The 15,696-nt window shown below is 38.3% G+C and overlaps 1 protein-coding gene across 6 annotated transcripts in view; it reads right to left on the bottom strand.

The window, feature by feature from the left end:
• Positions 1-8,652, bottom strand: part of BAZ2B (bromodomain adjacent to zinc finger domain 2B) — a 138,602-nt gene extending 129,950 nt beyond the window's left edge. For 3 of the 6 annotated variants that reach the window (XM_030487584.1, XM_032919961.1, XM_030487599.1), the window contains exons 1-2: positions 8,015-8,652; positions 6,133-6,200 (exon numbers count right to left, since the gene is read on the bottom strand). The gene's annotated coding sequence lies outside the window, so the exon portion shown is untranslated. Of the gene's footprint in view, positions 1-6,132; positions 7,491-8,014 lie in introns of those variants that run through there. The other 3 variants (XM_030487586.1, XM_032919962.1, XM_030487587.1) reach the window with 2 other exon arrangements.
• Between the last annotated feature and the right edge of the window lie 7,044 nt (positions 8,653-15,696).

Raw genomic sequence — 15,696 nt, 5'->3', positions numbered from 1 at the left:
AAAACTGAAAAGGGGGATGGGAGGTGTCAACTTTACTAATACACCCTATATGTACTACTAACCAATATTTCCAAGTATGTATTTTTCACATTATAATGACAGATGACTTATCCATGTAAGAGTACAGTCATTTCTAATACATCTACTATTATCCCATGTGATGCTCAGCAAGACTGTGCTTACTACTATTTTAATACACTATCCTTTTGAGCAATATTATCACGTTATACTTCTGAGTTTTCTTCCAAGAGCACTGGGCACACAATGCACAAAACCCCCACAAATTTCAGCAACAAGGTAACCCTAAGTAAATCTATAAAAGATTTCTTACTCAGAACAACAAAAGCTACCAAAAGACTACAAAGGTTGGCTGATGTTACTTTTTTAGGTTGCTTTACATAACCAGATTTTGTATTTAAGGTGTATATCACTGCTCACCCTTACACTTTGTTTCTTCGAAGCTCACAGTTTACCATTTTATTCAGCATTTAGTTAAAACTAAATATTTAATACTGAAGCTGTTCTATGATGCAAGTACAACTAAAATGAAAGGCCTCTGTGGCTGCAGTGACCAGATTTCAAATGCAGGTAGATCAATTAAAAAAAAAAAAAAAAAACCAACAACAAACCTTAAGCACAGCCTCCATGTGTGAGTAGAATGGTTTATAATAGCTTGCAAATGACTGTGTGCTTGCTGTAACCAGCTGTTCTTAAATTATGAATATGCAACCAATTCATGTTAAAGCCAAATCCCAGCACTATTTCTACAGGGAAATCCCAGTAGTTTTTGCTTGTTCTACATGTTAGCTCTGTTAAGGATACAAATAGCAGTAAGCTTCAGAACAAATAGGACCAAACTATCAGCGTTTCATGCATTAAGTCCATTAGCACAGCAGGGGTTGTCAATCTCTAGAACTTTCCTATAACAGCTCAAGCAATACAACAATGATCTCTCAGCCAAAAAAGAAAAAAAGCCCTCCACAGCATAGACGAAAACCCCTCTGCCAAGCTAATGCTTTTTTGCTTCAGCCAATCAGATGGTCAGCCCTGACCTGCTTGAAGGCTTGCATCAAGCTTCAAACACTTAAAAGCATCAATCATAAAAACAAAGACAGGACATTGAATTATACAGTATTAACCTCCAGGGTTTGCATACAAAGACCTTAGATTTATTTATGTCCTAGCACGTTAAGAGCTTCAGTACACTGTTCTTTACACCAAACTGGCTGCCAACTTGATGAACCTCTCTGCCCTCAGCAGAAGTACGGTGTCTTTGATTAATGAGTGCACGCTTGTGGAAAAGTGTAAGAACAGAAAATGGGGCAAAATCCACACGATTATGTTCCTATCGCAATAGACTGCTGCAATAATTTTTGGCAAACTGGTTGTCTTTCCTACAAGAAAAGCCTGAGGGCTGAGGAGGGGGTTGTGGGGTTATTTTGCTGTTTATATTTAGACACTACACACTGCTGTTCTAACTTAAGTATCTGATAAAATGCAATGCATTTTTTATTAAATGATCTTTCAGGGTTAAAAAAAACATTAATTCACTAATACAAACCGATTAATAAACAGAACTACAATTAAAAAAATAGCTACATATTCAAAGTGAAGGAAAAAATATTCCCTAGAAGATTTGAAAGTTTTAGCTTCTTGCCCAACAGCCTCACAACTCAGATTCAAGCTCAAGAACAGCTAGGCAGAGTATTTTGTATCTTAAAATCACCATATTTAATAGATATTCTAAAGAAAATCTAGTTTACACTTCCTGTAATTTGCAAGAAAACACTGGCAGAATTCTCCATTATCAAAAATGAAAATTCTTCATTATAACTTCCAACAATTCCAAAGCAGAAGCAAGTTCTGTGTGAGCCTCCAAAAAGAAGACCACATTATCTGATGGTCACTGCATTATTTCTAAACCTAATGTTTTATACTGCAAACATTACCTGAGACAAGGCTTTATACTCAGCACTCCCACTGATTTCAATGAGACCATTACTAATGTAAACAGTCCATCAGGTAGACCAGTTTTTCAGATGGTGCCTCTACATTTTTAGTAGTTTGAATTTGAAGGTTTTCTGTGATTCCTCCCTCAGGGGCTAGAAAAATCTCTGCAATCTCTTTTTGCAAACTACCAAGGCTTAACCCATTCAGCTCTCTACAATGCCTGACCTACATCAAGTGAAAAGAGAGTCTTATGTCCTTTACACAGAGAAAACAAGACATTCGGGAGGCCCTGACGGGCGTGAGTAGGAAGGCAATGGGAGAGATTTCACATTAATGGCAACAGGCATCATCCTGAAAGAAGGGAATGGACACTGACAAGCCCAGCACATCTTTTTATAAGTCCATACTTTCAGAGACTTATATCTGAGAGCTCATCTGTCACTAGGCAAGGTTTAAAAAAGTATGCTTTCTTTTATATTTGTCTTTTCTCCACCAATCTGAAAAACATTCACATAAAAAAAGAAATTCGTATTAGGAATTTTGTCAAATGCTTAAATTAATTCTGTTAAACTAAGCAAGGGGAAAAAAAAAACCCCAACTTATCAGCTTTTCCTTGTTGCTACATTAAAAAACTGAAACAAGCACAAGATTTCCTTGTTCTCTGAAAGTGTTTCTTTCACTTGGTAGTCTAATGAAATGCCAATATTGCAATAAAATAAATCACAATTTCTCCTCCCTCCCCCCAAAAAGAAACAATCGAAATGTTACTGTAAATTTAGCACTTCTGTTGTTGTTGTTTATTTCCATTTAAATCTCAAAGGGACTTCTGTATCAGGCTTTTAAAACTATCTTGACTTTTTTTCTTTTTAAGGAATGGCTCAAGACCATGGCATTATATAACTGTACATTTAGGGCAGTAAAGAGACAAAAGAGTACACAATAACTTAACACAGCTAATATGTGAAACCATGTACTAATTGGATTAAAATTTCTACTTTTTTTTTTTTTTTTTTACTTAAAATTCTATGATTAAGAAACAAAGTAACAGAAAAACACTACATCTTGCTTGGCCTTTCTGCAGAGGCTGCGTGAAAACCCGGTCCCAATTTCTTTTAACAACTATGTACACTCAACTTACCTATTTGAGTAGCATTACTCTCTGCAGAACAACAAACATCACATTTCAGTTTTCAAGGGGATGTTTACCAGGCACACTACAAATTAAAGTCAGTGAAGGCAGCTTTTCTTCCTACTGCCACCGCCAACCTGTTATGTTGGTAAAAGACTAAATCCTTCTGTGCCTCAGTCTTTATCTGCATAAGAGCAAAACTAACATTCTCACCTTCATAAAAGTACCAAGAAACCACACACCCCTCCCCAAAAAAAATTAATGCAAACCTACTGTTTTCCTTATGCAAATTTTCTCATGACTCCAGACTAAACTGGTTTTGCCTTTTTTCTTCCTTTTTTTTAAAACAGGCAAAAATTGGGGGAGTAGGATGGGGAAGTATTTATTTTCCCTAATCTTACTAACATAGTACCCTTGTTTCTGTTCCTCATCAGCAAAGAGTAAGCAGCGAAGAACTCCAAACTCACTGAAAGATGCACTTTCATTCTACCACTGCACAGAAAGAATACAATGAAAACAGTTTTAAAGTAAAAATGTAGCAGTAGAAACAAAAATTTTTTTAAAGTGTAAATGACAGTCACAAAGAGGAAGTTTCATTTCCTTCTTTGATGTGGTGGGGAAGATCATCTGTACCTAAATTCTGAATTCTGCACAATGTTATCTTCACCACAAGATTTCAATTTCTTGGAAATACGTTGACCAACACATATTTACAGCATCCTGAGCACTGGCAAAATGTAGTAAACTATACAACAACCACAAAACCACTGCTGTCCTTGATATCTGTGTGTTTCTTCTGATGGCATTTTATGGTCATGAACTAGTTTATGATGTGGTATGACATAATTTGTATGGTAGTAAACCAAAATTAACTCAAAAGTTGAACCACACTTGAGAGAAAACTGGCAGACTTTGGGAATCTTCACTGGACCAAATTATCTAAGTGATAAAAACACAAAGTAACACTCTTCCGTGATCTTCTATTAGAATAAAGAATATCCTATTAGAATACTCTATTCTATTAGAATAAAGAATAAAAAACAAAACCCAACCTATTTGATTTTACTTAAAGACACCCATATTAGGCACTTGGGGCGACTCAGGGCTGGGTGTCACAATGAAGTAATTTGAACTGTGAGACACTCTCACTGTGTCAGGGTATGTGTAGCAAACTGCATTTTTGGTTATGCTAAGTCTACCACCCAACAGCCAAGATTGCTGAATCCCAAATACGCCATTCTAAGAATACCATAAAATTAAAGCAGTCAAGTATTAATGCCTCCTTTCCCTAATTCACAGAGATGAGACAGGGAGCACAAACTTCCTTTTCTTTGCGGCTGTGATATTCCCCATCTTGTGTAGGAACGGAAAAGTAGCAACAAAGACATTAACAATTGCAGTTCAAGCTGGGAGTGACTGTTCTGTTTCAATTCAATGACACCACTAATGGCTTCTTAGCAGTTCCATGAAATCAGCCAGCTGTCAAGTCGATGCATCAGAAGGAACGGTTATGCACTCCCATAAGAAAAAACAACACATCAGGATGTTTTGCAAAACATCTGCTCCTTTACACTGCATTCTATAATAAACATTCAAACAAAGAAAACGAGAAGGGCAACAGGACCTAAAAAGAAAGATTTCCATTACTTGATTTGCATTTTCAGTGTCTCCCAAAAAGACAAAAAAAAAAAAAAAAAAAAAAAAAAAAATCCAGTCTTGTAGCACTTTTTTCTCCTCATAAGGTCAGTATACAGATCAAACAAATATATGTGCAGTGGTCAACCAATGCTTATTCCCTCCGTAATATAAAAATATTGCTAATTTATCTTTTGAAAATGCAAAGCATCTTCAATTTCAAATTTCAAAAAAGCATGAAATGAATATACATCTTCATGAAAATCAACCATTTCTCACCAAAAGGTACTAAGCATGTATTTAGTTATCCTTCCCCTAACAGTATTCAAATAATTTTAAAATGTTATCCACAACCTACATTAATCTACAAGAGTGACTCTTTAAAACAATTATTTTGTGGGAACACTGACTTGTACAGAACCCAGGATAGTGGCATTTAGTTAAAAAATAAAAATTAAAAAAAAAAAAAAAAAAAAGGGATGAGAAACACCAGTACCACAATTCTAGTGTATTTCCTATATCCATTAGTCTCAAAATCTTATTTTGTGCCATGCAAAACAGACTTTGGGTCAGTAGTGAAAAGGGAACATTGCCTGATCCTCTGAAGAAACATTTTTTGCTCTCCAGAGAGTTCTATTTATGAAGAAATTCGTCACAACCTGATATTAATACTCCACTGCTTCCAAGAAATTGGTACGATCTATGATTAAACAAATACCCCCTGCTTGGAGTGAACATAAAATTTCTTGAACATTAAAGAGATCCCTTAAATTCTAATCTTCCTCTATACATACTTCACAAAAATTACCTTGGCTACCATTTTCCTAATACTATGTAGTTTACTGATTTTGCAGCATTGTGACAAAAACGTGTATGTAGTTTATTATAGGTATGAGACATCAAGTGTACTATCATTTTCTGAAACTACTAATCCTCTGTTGCTCACCATTTATAATCTGTCAAATCTTCTAGACCTTTGTTGCATATATAATTTAGAACCATCTGTTGTATGTGTTTTCAACTATTTAAACATTTTCATCTACCTAATATTCAGTAGCTAGCAAATAATTCAACCACACTTTCTGATGCGTTTAGGGGAAAACAAACACACAAACAAAACAAAAAAACAACCACACACTACCCCCCCTCGAGGTAAGTATCTGACATTTGATCCAACATAACCTTAAGGACACTTTAGATACATCATTTGGTACTGACTCGATAGTAAAAATGTCTTGATGTACTAACAGCTATTCCTATTACTTTCTGTGTTAACTGTTGTCAATGTTTTTCCCAACCCTGAAGACAAAGAAAATGCAAATTAAACACAGGCAGTTTCATGTTCTCATCAGTGTGACTGTAAATATGCAGCAAGTAAGATGAGTACAGGAAAAAAGAATGGAAAAACAGAACTTTACCTACAATAGTTGTTCCTTATCAAGCACCCTGTGTTTCCCTAAGTCGTATCATGTGAACAGAAAAACTTCTACGAGATTTAAAAAAAAAAAGTGCAATTGAGAAGTAAATTAACAGAACAGAACCTTTTATTGTTTCCTTTTCACAGCAGCTGACATAGAGCTTATAGACAGAGGTAAAGGCTTTTTTTTTTTTTTTTTTTTTTTTTTAACGAGTTTAGCACAGTAACTGGGTTTTGACACCCACATTATTGTATCTGGAACATAACCCAGACTACATGTAACACACATACAGGTACTTTCCAAGCGGAACCTTCTAACGATATTGCTTAATAAGTCTGTTGCTTCCAAATACGGCCCCCAAATCTGTCATTTAAAAATGGAACAACTGTGTATTTCCATGTTCCTCATTCAAACAGAAACTGTTTATTCCTCAGGGAAGATTCTGTACAGAGTGTTTCATGTACGCTTCACGTCAGATTACTACCTTCTGTAAACAAAAACAATGCGAATCTCCAGATGATTCCTTATTTAACCTAAGAACTTTGGCATGTTGTTTTAAACGGCCAAACAGTTAAGCAAGCATTACGTATTGAACGCTGAAGGCCAGGAGAACAAAAAAAAAAAAGAAAAAAAAACACAAAAAGAAAAAAAAAAAGGTGGGGGTGTAGGTGTAGAATAAACCAAAAGCACAATTATTTCCCTACCTGTTACAAAACCAGACGCCAGATAAGCATATTCTCAGTGTTCCCCGAACGTGCAGTCTCAGCTAGGAACCTTTCTCTTTAAAGCACGGTTTACAACACTTTAGATCAGGAATTCCGGGGGAAAGCACACACTCTTGGAAAAATTCCCCTTAAACTTTACATGACGTCACTGTCTGTCCCTGTAACATTTCCTAAACTTTTGAGTCTTATCCAAAACGACTTTCAGGATTTCCACTCATCCCCTCCTAAAACAAGACGGACAGACTTGGGAATAAAAATTTGCCCAAGATGGCGAAAGGCTCGTTGTTTAGAGGGCAGAAAAATGGAGGATATTGTAATATACACAAAGGGATAAATTTCCACAACTCGGCCCAGGGCCGCAGCTGCTTGTTCCTCTTCACGAGGAAGCACAAAAGATGAAGGCGGAGGGCCCCGCTCCCGGCCCGCCCCGCCGCACACCGCGGAGCGACGCGCTCCTGCGCGCCCGCGCTCGGGGCGGCGGAGCCGGGGGACGCCCGTGAGGAGCCGGCGCCCGCTCCGCGCGGCCCCGCGGAACGCCTCACGCCGCTCCGCGCCCGCGCACTGCCGGCTGGCGAGACCGACAGCCCTGACAGCCCCGGCTGGCGCCGGACTAGGGGAGCGCGGCAGCTCGGCGGCGGCGAGAGGACAGCGGGAGCGCAGGCGGGGGACAAGCCGGGCGGGAGGGCCGGCACGGAGCGCACCGCACCGCGCCACACAAAAGAGCCGCCCAAGAGGCTGCGGGCGGCCGCCGGCAGAGACGTGACCGGCGCCGCCCGGCCAAGGGACGGGCTTGCGGCCATGAGTAAAGTTTAAAATCGCTCGGGAGCCGCGCCGTCCCGTCTGGAGACACCCCGGCCCCGGCCGCTTCCCCAGGATTCACCTCCCCGCGGCTCCTCCGCCTCCTGCCCGCACAGGGCCCCACCGCGGGGCCGGCGCTCGCGCCCAGGGACGCGGCCGGCCCGCCACAACAAAGGGGCGACACGCACCGGCGGGGAAACGGTCAGCGCGGCAGACACAGGCTCAACGGGGAAACCCGGGCTCGAGCTCAGCGCGGCAAAACGCCGTAGCGGTTCAGGCGTTCATCTTGAGGAAAAACTCCCCCCCAGACCCCCACCCCGGTTCTATACGCGCGGCTCGGCAGGAGCGGTTTAACTCACCTCCGCGGCTCGGGAGAGCGCTGCCCGCGTCTCAGGTGGCGGCGGGCGGGGTGTGCGTGCCGGCGGCCGGCCCTCCCCGCCGCTCGACAGGCTCCGACGCAGCTCGCGGAGGGGGCGGGGGCAGCGGCGGCGCTCGGTGCCCCGCGCCGGCCGAGCCGAGCCTATCGCTCTTCTCCTCGGGTTTGTTCGGCTTCTGCAGCCCGAGTGACGTCAGCCAGCCCGGCAGCTCACGTTCGTGTGAACGGGAGCGGAGGGAGCCGTTCGCCTCGCTTCGGCCCCGGTGGCAAATGGCCCGTAGGCTCGGGAAGAGCCGGGGCGGGCGGTGCCGCGGGCACAGCCCTCGCTCGCTCTGCGCAGTCGTTCCGCGTCCGGGAAAGTTGTGAGCGGCCCCGGTCTGACAAACAGCGACAAGGCTGCAGGTTTGCGTTTGGCCATTTCTAACCGTGGCTTTACTGACCGACCGGGGGAGAACGCAGTTGCCCATCTAAAGTATCTAATTCTTAGGCTTCAGATTAAGTTCGGGTAAAAAAATAAATTTTAATATAGCAACAAAGAGTCTGTGATACAAACAATATCCATTTAATAGGGAAAAAAAAAAATAAATAAAGGCGACCCATTTCCGAAAGAGCAGACATTTTAAAGAAGCCCAGCAAATCAGTGGAAGCAACGTTCAACTTTTGAAGAACTAGATAAATTAAATCCAAGTAAAAGGGGCAGCAAAGGTGGGGGAATTAAGTGCAAGTTGTGGGGAAGTATTTAATTTCACCAACTATTGACATAACAATTATTTTTTTTCTTAATACAGTTAATCTTCTAAATAGCCACGTTCTCGCCTTGCCTGAAATAATGCACATAGGTTATTTGGAAAAACGTAACTTGGCACTTCTCTACACCAACCCTTCAAACTACACACATGGTATCCTCCTCTTTTTTCTCCCTCTCTCTTTGGCATAGTCTCAAACTCAGGCAGAGTTAAAGTACACTTCAAGAGCCAAACGATTACTCTCCATAAACCCTAACCCTATAAAGTTATACCACTGTGCAGTGAAGAAAATCTACATGATTTCAGTGCGATCTGGTAAAAAATCATACTTGTAGAATTCAAGAATATATGCAGCTTGTTAAATGTTATATACATTTCTGAATAAAGCTGATCTCAGCATAAAGGAATATGCATACGTAGAAAGATGCCATTGTTTTTTGTTTCCTCTTCAGCCACTGGCTGTGATTTTAATTGTGCTGGAGGATCTTCATTAGTATTAACACATGGGGAGATTTCACAAAGCTGCTTCATTAGGGAAAAAAAAAAAAAAAGCTTGGCAGACTAGCTCTTTTTGCATGCAATGAGAATGTCAGCCTTACCTCGGTCATTTGTAACATAATAAGTGCAAGCACAATGATTGCAGTGCAGGAACATGGGGGGAAGGGCAAAAATGCTGCCTAATACGGATATGAGAAAAAGAAAGCTTCTCATTACACAGTAAAATGTATGCTAAAAATTAGTGAAGATGATGTCTCAAGAGACTCATACTAAATACATTAATGTGCTGATATGTTTTTAATTATTATTTTTGCACTAGTTTATTTCATTCCCAGGATTCACATCCAGCAGTAAAGGTTTGCTGGCATTTATTGATTTTTTTTGTCCGCCACATTCCCGGAATACTGATTTTAATCATTTCACTACACCACACTCAGTAATTTCATTAAAAAATGGAACCTTCCATCCCCAGAAAGGCATTTAATTTCAATGACACACAATTTCTTTTAGCAGCAAACTGTCTCAACAGTAAAAGCTGGCCTAAGGTTCAAATGCATAATTTAGTCCCGAGTTCTCCATGCTCTGCATTCCTTTGAAGCTATAATTTGACTAACTACCTAATAACTGTAATAAGGACAATGATTTCCTTATAATATGTTATTAACCCATATTTAATTAACTCAGAGGCCAAGCTCTGTACATGTTTGATTGGGTCAGTACCTCTCTAACCTCAAAATTTACTAATAATGGTCTTGAAAAAAGTGTGGGATAAGAATGAGTATGGGTGCGACAGAAAGATGTTTTGCTCAGAATGTTATGCATCAAAATCTCATGCATTTTCCAAGACAACAATATTGTCACTCAGGAGATAACAGGATTTTAGAAGGGGAAACAATGGATTTAGATAATTCACTGTCAAATTTACTGGCTATTACGTACATATTGCTGCTCGTGACATTTAAAATATCTCTGCTTGTAACATTTAAAATAAATTCTAGTATCTATTATTATTACAACTACTCTAAATAGCCATTCTAAATTGTTTTTTTTTTTGCTGTTAATAAGGCAAACCATAGTACCTTGTGAAAAATAAAGACGTGTGTATGTTTGGACAATGTTAAGTACTCTTCTGTAATGCTCAGCAGGACAGAATTTGATGAACTTGAATACAAAACCACAAGCCCCAACACATACTTCTCACAAAGTTCAGTCAACTATCTAAATTTAAACCACTGAGGTATACTTGTTACCAAAATATTAACATCATCTTTCTCATTGCCTTCAATCAACAATTTGAAATAGTTTTAGGTAACAACATTGTATTTTTTAGTCTACACCAACATATGTTTAAAAAGTTATTGTTTTTCCATTGGTCACAAACAAATCAGTTGTACTACTGCAAAACTTACTAAGGTTTTAAAATTCTATTAACAATTCCTTCATTTTAATATGCTTATTCAACGGAAGCTGTTGTTAGTGGATGCTACTGATGCACTTAAAGTGATTAACTATTACATCAGAAGGGTTCCTAGCTCTCAAATTTGGCTGTTCTCCCCCAGGCAATATTAAATCTGTAATTCTCAATTTTTAAAAATGCAAATTCAAACTGCAGTATGTGTACTACAAAAACAGCAGTCTTGTTTCTTTTGCTTTCTTTGTGTGATAATTAATTACAAATACAGTTAACCTTTGCATTCTTTTCAGGTTTCAAGTGTAAGTGCCATAAAAAAAGAATACCATGTCAGGGTATTGTGTTGTAGTTCCTTTTGTCTTTTCTGCTATGTTTATTGACCCTATCATTAATATTTCTTTAACTAGGTGCACCCACCAATGCATTCAATAAACTTAATTACCGAATTGGGAGAAAACAGAAATAAAACTAAGTAAGTAAGCTCTGTATTTACAGACATGTAACCTTCACATTTGAATAATCATAGTGATGTCACTAGGATCATTATGTACTATACATAAATGTCTGGAACATCAAGCCCAAAATTCCTATGGGACTGTGTAGGTGGAGTTCACTGTAATGATCTCCCCAAAGGCAAAGCCATTTTAAGAGGTTCCTCTCTTCTCCACCCCTACTCACAGGTCAACAGCAGGGGTTTACAACCCTTCATTTGTAGCAATTCAGCTGTTTGTGGGGTTACACTCTAAGGTCAGTGAGTAAAGTTAAAACCCACATAAACATTTCCAGACTCTGATCATGTAACATGGTCTATTCTAGGCAGACCTTCTTGTTCACCTAAAAAAAGGTCTTTGAAAGTGTTTTAAAAGACTGTGCAGCATTCACTAGAGGCTAGAAACCATACTATACACTTCTGTTAACAGACATCCTGGAGTAGTGTTTGCAAACCACGTATTTTCTTATTATTAAATATATTAAGACAGATTTGACACACAGTAAGGACCAGAAGGGCATTACCATCAAAGAAAAAATATCAGGCTTTGCAAGGTTACTAGGACTAGTCATTCCTCTGATCAAGGCTAGAAACAGGTAGCATTTAATGCATGCTTATTAATAAAAAAAAATAAACCCCAATTTTTATTACAAAATTGATATATAATTCAATTTTTATGTGCAATCTATATTTTAAAACATTACATTCAAAAGTAATAATGGTGAAACCAGTTAAAAGCATAGTCTTTTTGCTGAATTTACTCTGTGTTTAGGAGGCTTATTCTCCTCACAGGTACTTGTCAGCATTGCAGAGGTTATGCTACCACTCTCTGATGGCTATTTATACAAGTTAACATGTCTAAGTACTCCTGGCTTTATGCATTTACATCCCTGGTTGTATTATGTCATCCTAGAGTGGTCAAACGAGGATCTACTCACTATGATGAAAGATGTTAGAAGTACAAAAGGATAAGTAATCTTTAAAAGCACAAGTGAGTTTATATACAGTATAAAACAAATGTAACAGCTGGATTGATGTGTTCACCACTAAGTTGCTTCCATTAAGAAATGCTGTCTAATTGCTGAAAATCAGCATATAGGTAGCTTTTCTTCCAAAGCTTTGCAAAGGTTCTGAGCCAAGGGAAACCCCAGAAGAACAGCCGTAGCTCTTTGCAGAAAATACAGATTCGAAGTAAGATGATCTAAACAAGGGCCGAAATAAGAACTTTCAAAGGATGAGAAAGAATCTAGGCTGCAACTTCACACATACTATCAAAGCCTAAAAATCTTCACTAAAGAGCTTCTGCATCAGCCTGTGTTACAGACAACTTACAAATGCACTTACCAGATAGTGCACTCCTCTTACCATACATCTCACTGTGAAAGAGACAAAATTAGGGTGAGTTTTTTCTATTTTTTTTTTTTTCTAAGTCTGTAATAAGAAATAAGACAGGGAAATACTAACTTGAAAGTCCAGTTCATTTTTATCTTCTTCCAAAAATCAGATGCTTTTTGCTATTTAGAGGTATTTGGCATTTCCCCTTCCATGTATAAATCTACAGAATACCTTATAAAATAGCTTGGTTAGTTTTCTTTATGCCTTTTTCTAGACCAAAATTAAAGCTGACTTTTCTCTGATCAAATGATGTCGTGTCTTAGGGTTTTTCTCACCTGTTGTTTTTTTAACCACAAGGATTAAAAAAAGCCCACCTCAGAATTTGGTGTAGATCTGTAGTAATTACACCCACAAGTGAAAAGAAGCTCTTTTGGGGTGGAGTACAACGGCTGTGACACAGCAGACAAGACTACACAATAGTTTAGGACAGGAAGTGATGGCATCTCTTATTAAACTATAACTATGCAGGAAATAACCTTATGTAATTAGCCAACTTGGAATCTGGCCAGGTCACAAGGATTAAGAACTCTTACAGAAAGTTCAGCAAGATCTCTGGTGCCTGCAAAACCTTTAGTTCTGAGGCTCAAAATTGCTTATGCAGTTCAGATACTTAGGCTTCTAGCTTTTCTCTTAGTCTACCCTTTTTGTGTTTACAAATAATGTCGCTAAAGACATTATAAACACACTTTTATCTTATAAGAACTTCATGCATCCATAAGATAGAAAATATGTAAAACAGAATAAGGATAACTGCAAGAATGTTAACCTGGAGGAAAAGTTGGATGAATCTGCAAAACCATATTCATAAAGAAGAAAACCAACATCCTAAAATAACATTCATCCAATGTACACGTGTATGTTTGATCAAATTAACCCCTGGTAACTTCCAGTTACAGAAGTAACTATTAACTACTTCTTCCCAGAAAATTATTTAACTTATTCTGATACTGTATCATCGCAGATAACTTCATTGATTTGATTAAATATGGCTGATACAATAATTGGTGAAGTAATTTAAGACAAAGTACACAATACGTCCAAGTGCTCTGACTCATTTCTTGAGCCATTGGGATAATGGCTTTTCCAACAATACCATTAAATGAAAGAAATACAGACATGTGCCTAATATTAGTCTAAAGAATGCCATTAGCATAACAGAAACAACCAATTAGTATATTTAATTTTTCCCCTATATCATAAGTGCTATTCTAGATGACAGCTAGATTCAAAAGTAAATGACACAGTAATCTCTGTTACGTTTACTTCTTCTTTCTTCATTGCCTCACAAACAGTAACCCTTAAATTTGAAAAATGCTAATGATAGTGTCCTTTTTATAGATAAGGATTGAGGTGGACAGAACTAAGAGCTAAAATCATAAGCTTGTGATTCTAAGTCTTACAAAGTTCCACCTTTCAAACACTAGGCAAAAACTTTTTAGGAAGAGTTTTGTACTAAGCTTAGCTGTACATGTTCGTAAATAAATACACATTCCAGAAAATAACTGTTTTCTGGGAATTTGGTTTATTATAATAGTTTGTAGAAGAGTTGAGAAGTATACTTCCTAATGCAGTACTATTGCCCTTTTTTTTTTTTTAATGTTTATCCTATCTCCAAGCCTTCAGAAACTCTTGCTAATCCACTATTTCTTAATCTGAGCACATTTTCTGCATCATCAGTTTGATTTCTCAACTCTTCACACTCACTTGGAAGCCTCAGAACATCATCACCATGCATGGCACAACATAACCCAAATACAGATCAGGCTTCTTGCAGCATGACAGAGTGCTGAACTACAGATCTAGAAATTATTATTGTAGCTATCAGAACTTGAATATTTTTCAAAAGTGCTTCTGAAAGGATTGAAACATGCAGTAAGGAAATTTTACACTGTTTTGTACATCAAATAACTCGCATTTCTTGATATGAAAGCAAGCATGAAAAGGGCCTTTTCCTTACTAGTGAAAATTTCAAACACCCTAGGTTTATTGTTATATATTTGGGGGTATCTTAGGCAAACAATTGTAACAAAAAGCTACTTACTGTAACAAGAAAAGGAGAAAGCTGACCTACACATACTGATAACTCAAAACTTTCACAATCTTGGCTTTCCTGCTACCTTTTCCCTTTTTCTTTCCCCCCAGATTATACTGTCTTCCTTTGTTGTAAGTAAAAATGGCATAAATTCATTACTATCCCCTACAGAGAGCTTTTGGCAAAGCTCTATGACAAAACCTTGCCTAAAGCACTTGCTGGCATAGTAAACCAACTAATTTGTGGTTCTGTAAAAGCACGTAAGAATTCTCATAAGTGGGAAAAGTGTATAATGTTTGAACTTTTTATGACTATAATAGATACTGTTCTCAAATTAAGCATGTCAATCCAAATTTTAGCTTCTAAAAATTATTTTTCTGTTCACATTTTGATCAAGGAAATCAGTAGAGGTTCCTTTGATGCTTGTCATGCCATTATTTTTTTAGCATAAACAGAGAAATTCTAAAAAGAAAAACCCAGAACCAAAACATTCTAAGTGTCTAGTCTTGAATTTCAACATTAAATCACACTCAGCAAATATAAATACAGCTGCATAACAGATAATATAAAAGATTGCATATATTCATAAAATGCAAGAGTTAAAAATAACCTTGCTACTTTCCCCAGTGTTTTTAATAACCTATATATACTAATTTTAATCTCCTTTTCTGTGGTACTTCAGCAGTTTATCAAAAGCTTTTAACAGCTATTAAAAAAAAAAAAAAGGAATTAGAGCAAATAGTGGAATACCTATAGAGTTAATTGCTAGACACTGCACCTTTTCTCTGATTTTTCCATATTAATAGTCTTTGGCCCACATTCAGCCATGTTTTTGATTTCTAGTTGTTGAAAACAGCACACAAACTAAAGCCAACCTGGGTCTCACAGTCCTACACCAGCAGAGGTGAAGCATCCAGTCAAGGAGCATCTCAGTACCTCCGTTACCCTGAAGGCTGTCTTCCAGTTGTCCACCTCTTCCCTTACACTCACGCATATCCAAACAAGGCCCGCTCTAAGCTCACATAAAACAACAGGAGTTTCATCTAGTTAGTGACATAAGGAAACAGGGCCCTCATTGCACCTTATGCCCATA

This window comes from Strigops habroptila, chromosome 5 (assembly GCF_004027225.2).
Source record: "Strigops habroptila isolate Jane chromosome 5, bStrHab1.2.pri, whole genome shotgun sequence".
NCBI classification, from domain to species: Eukaryota; Metazoa; Chordata; class Aves; order Psittaciformes; family Psittacidae; genus Strigops; species Strigops habroptila.
The sequence above is the reverse complement of the archived record's forward strand: the minus strand, read 5'-3'. Positions and strand labels throughout refer to the sequence as shown.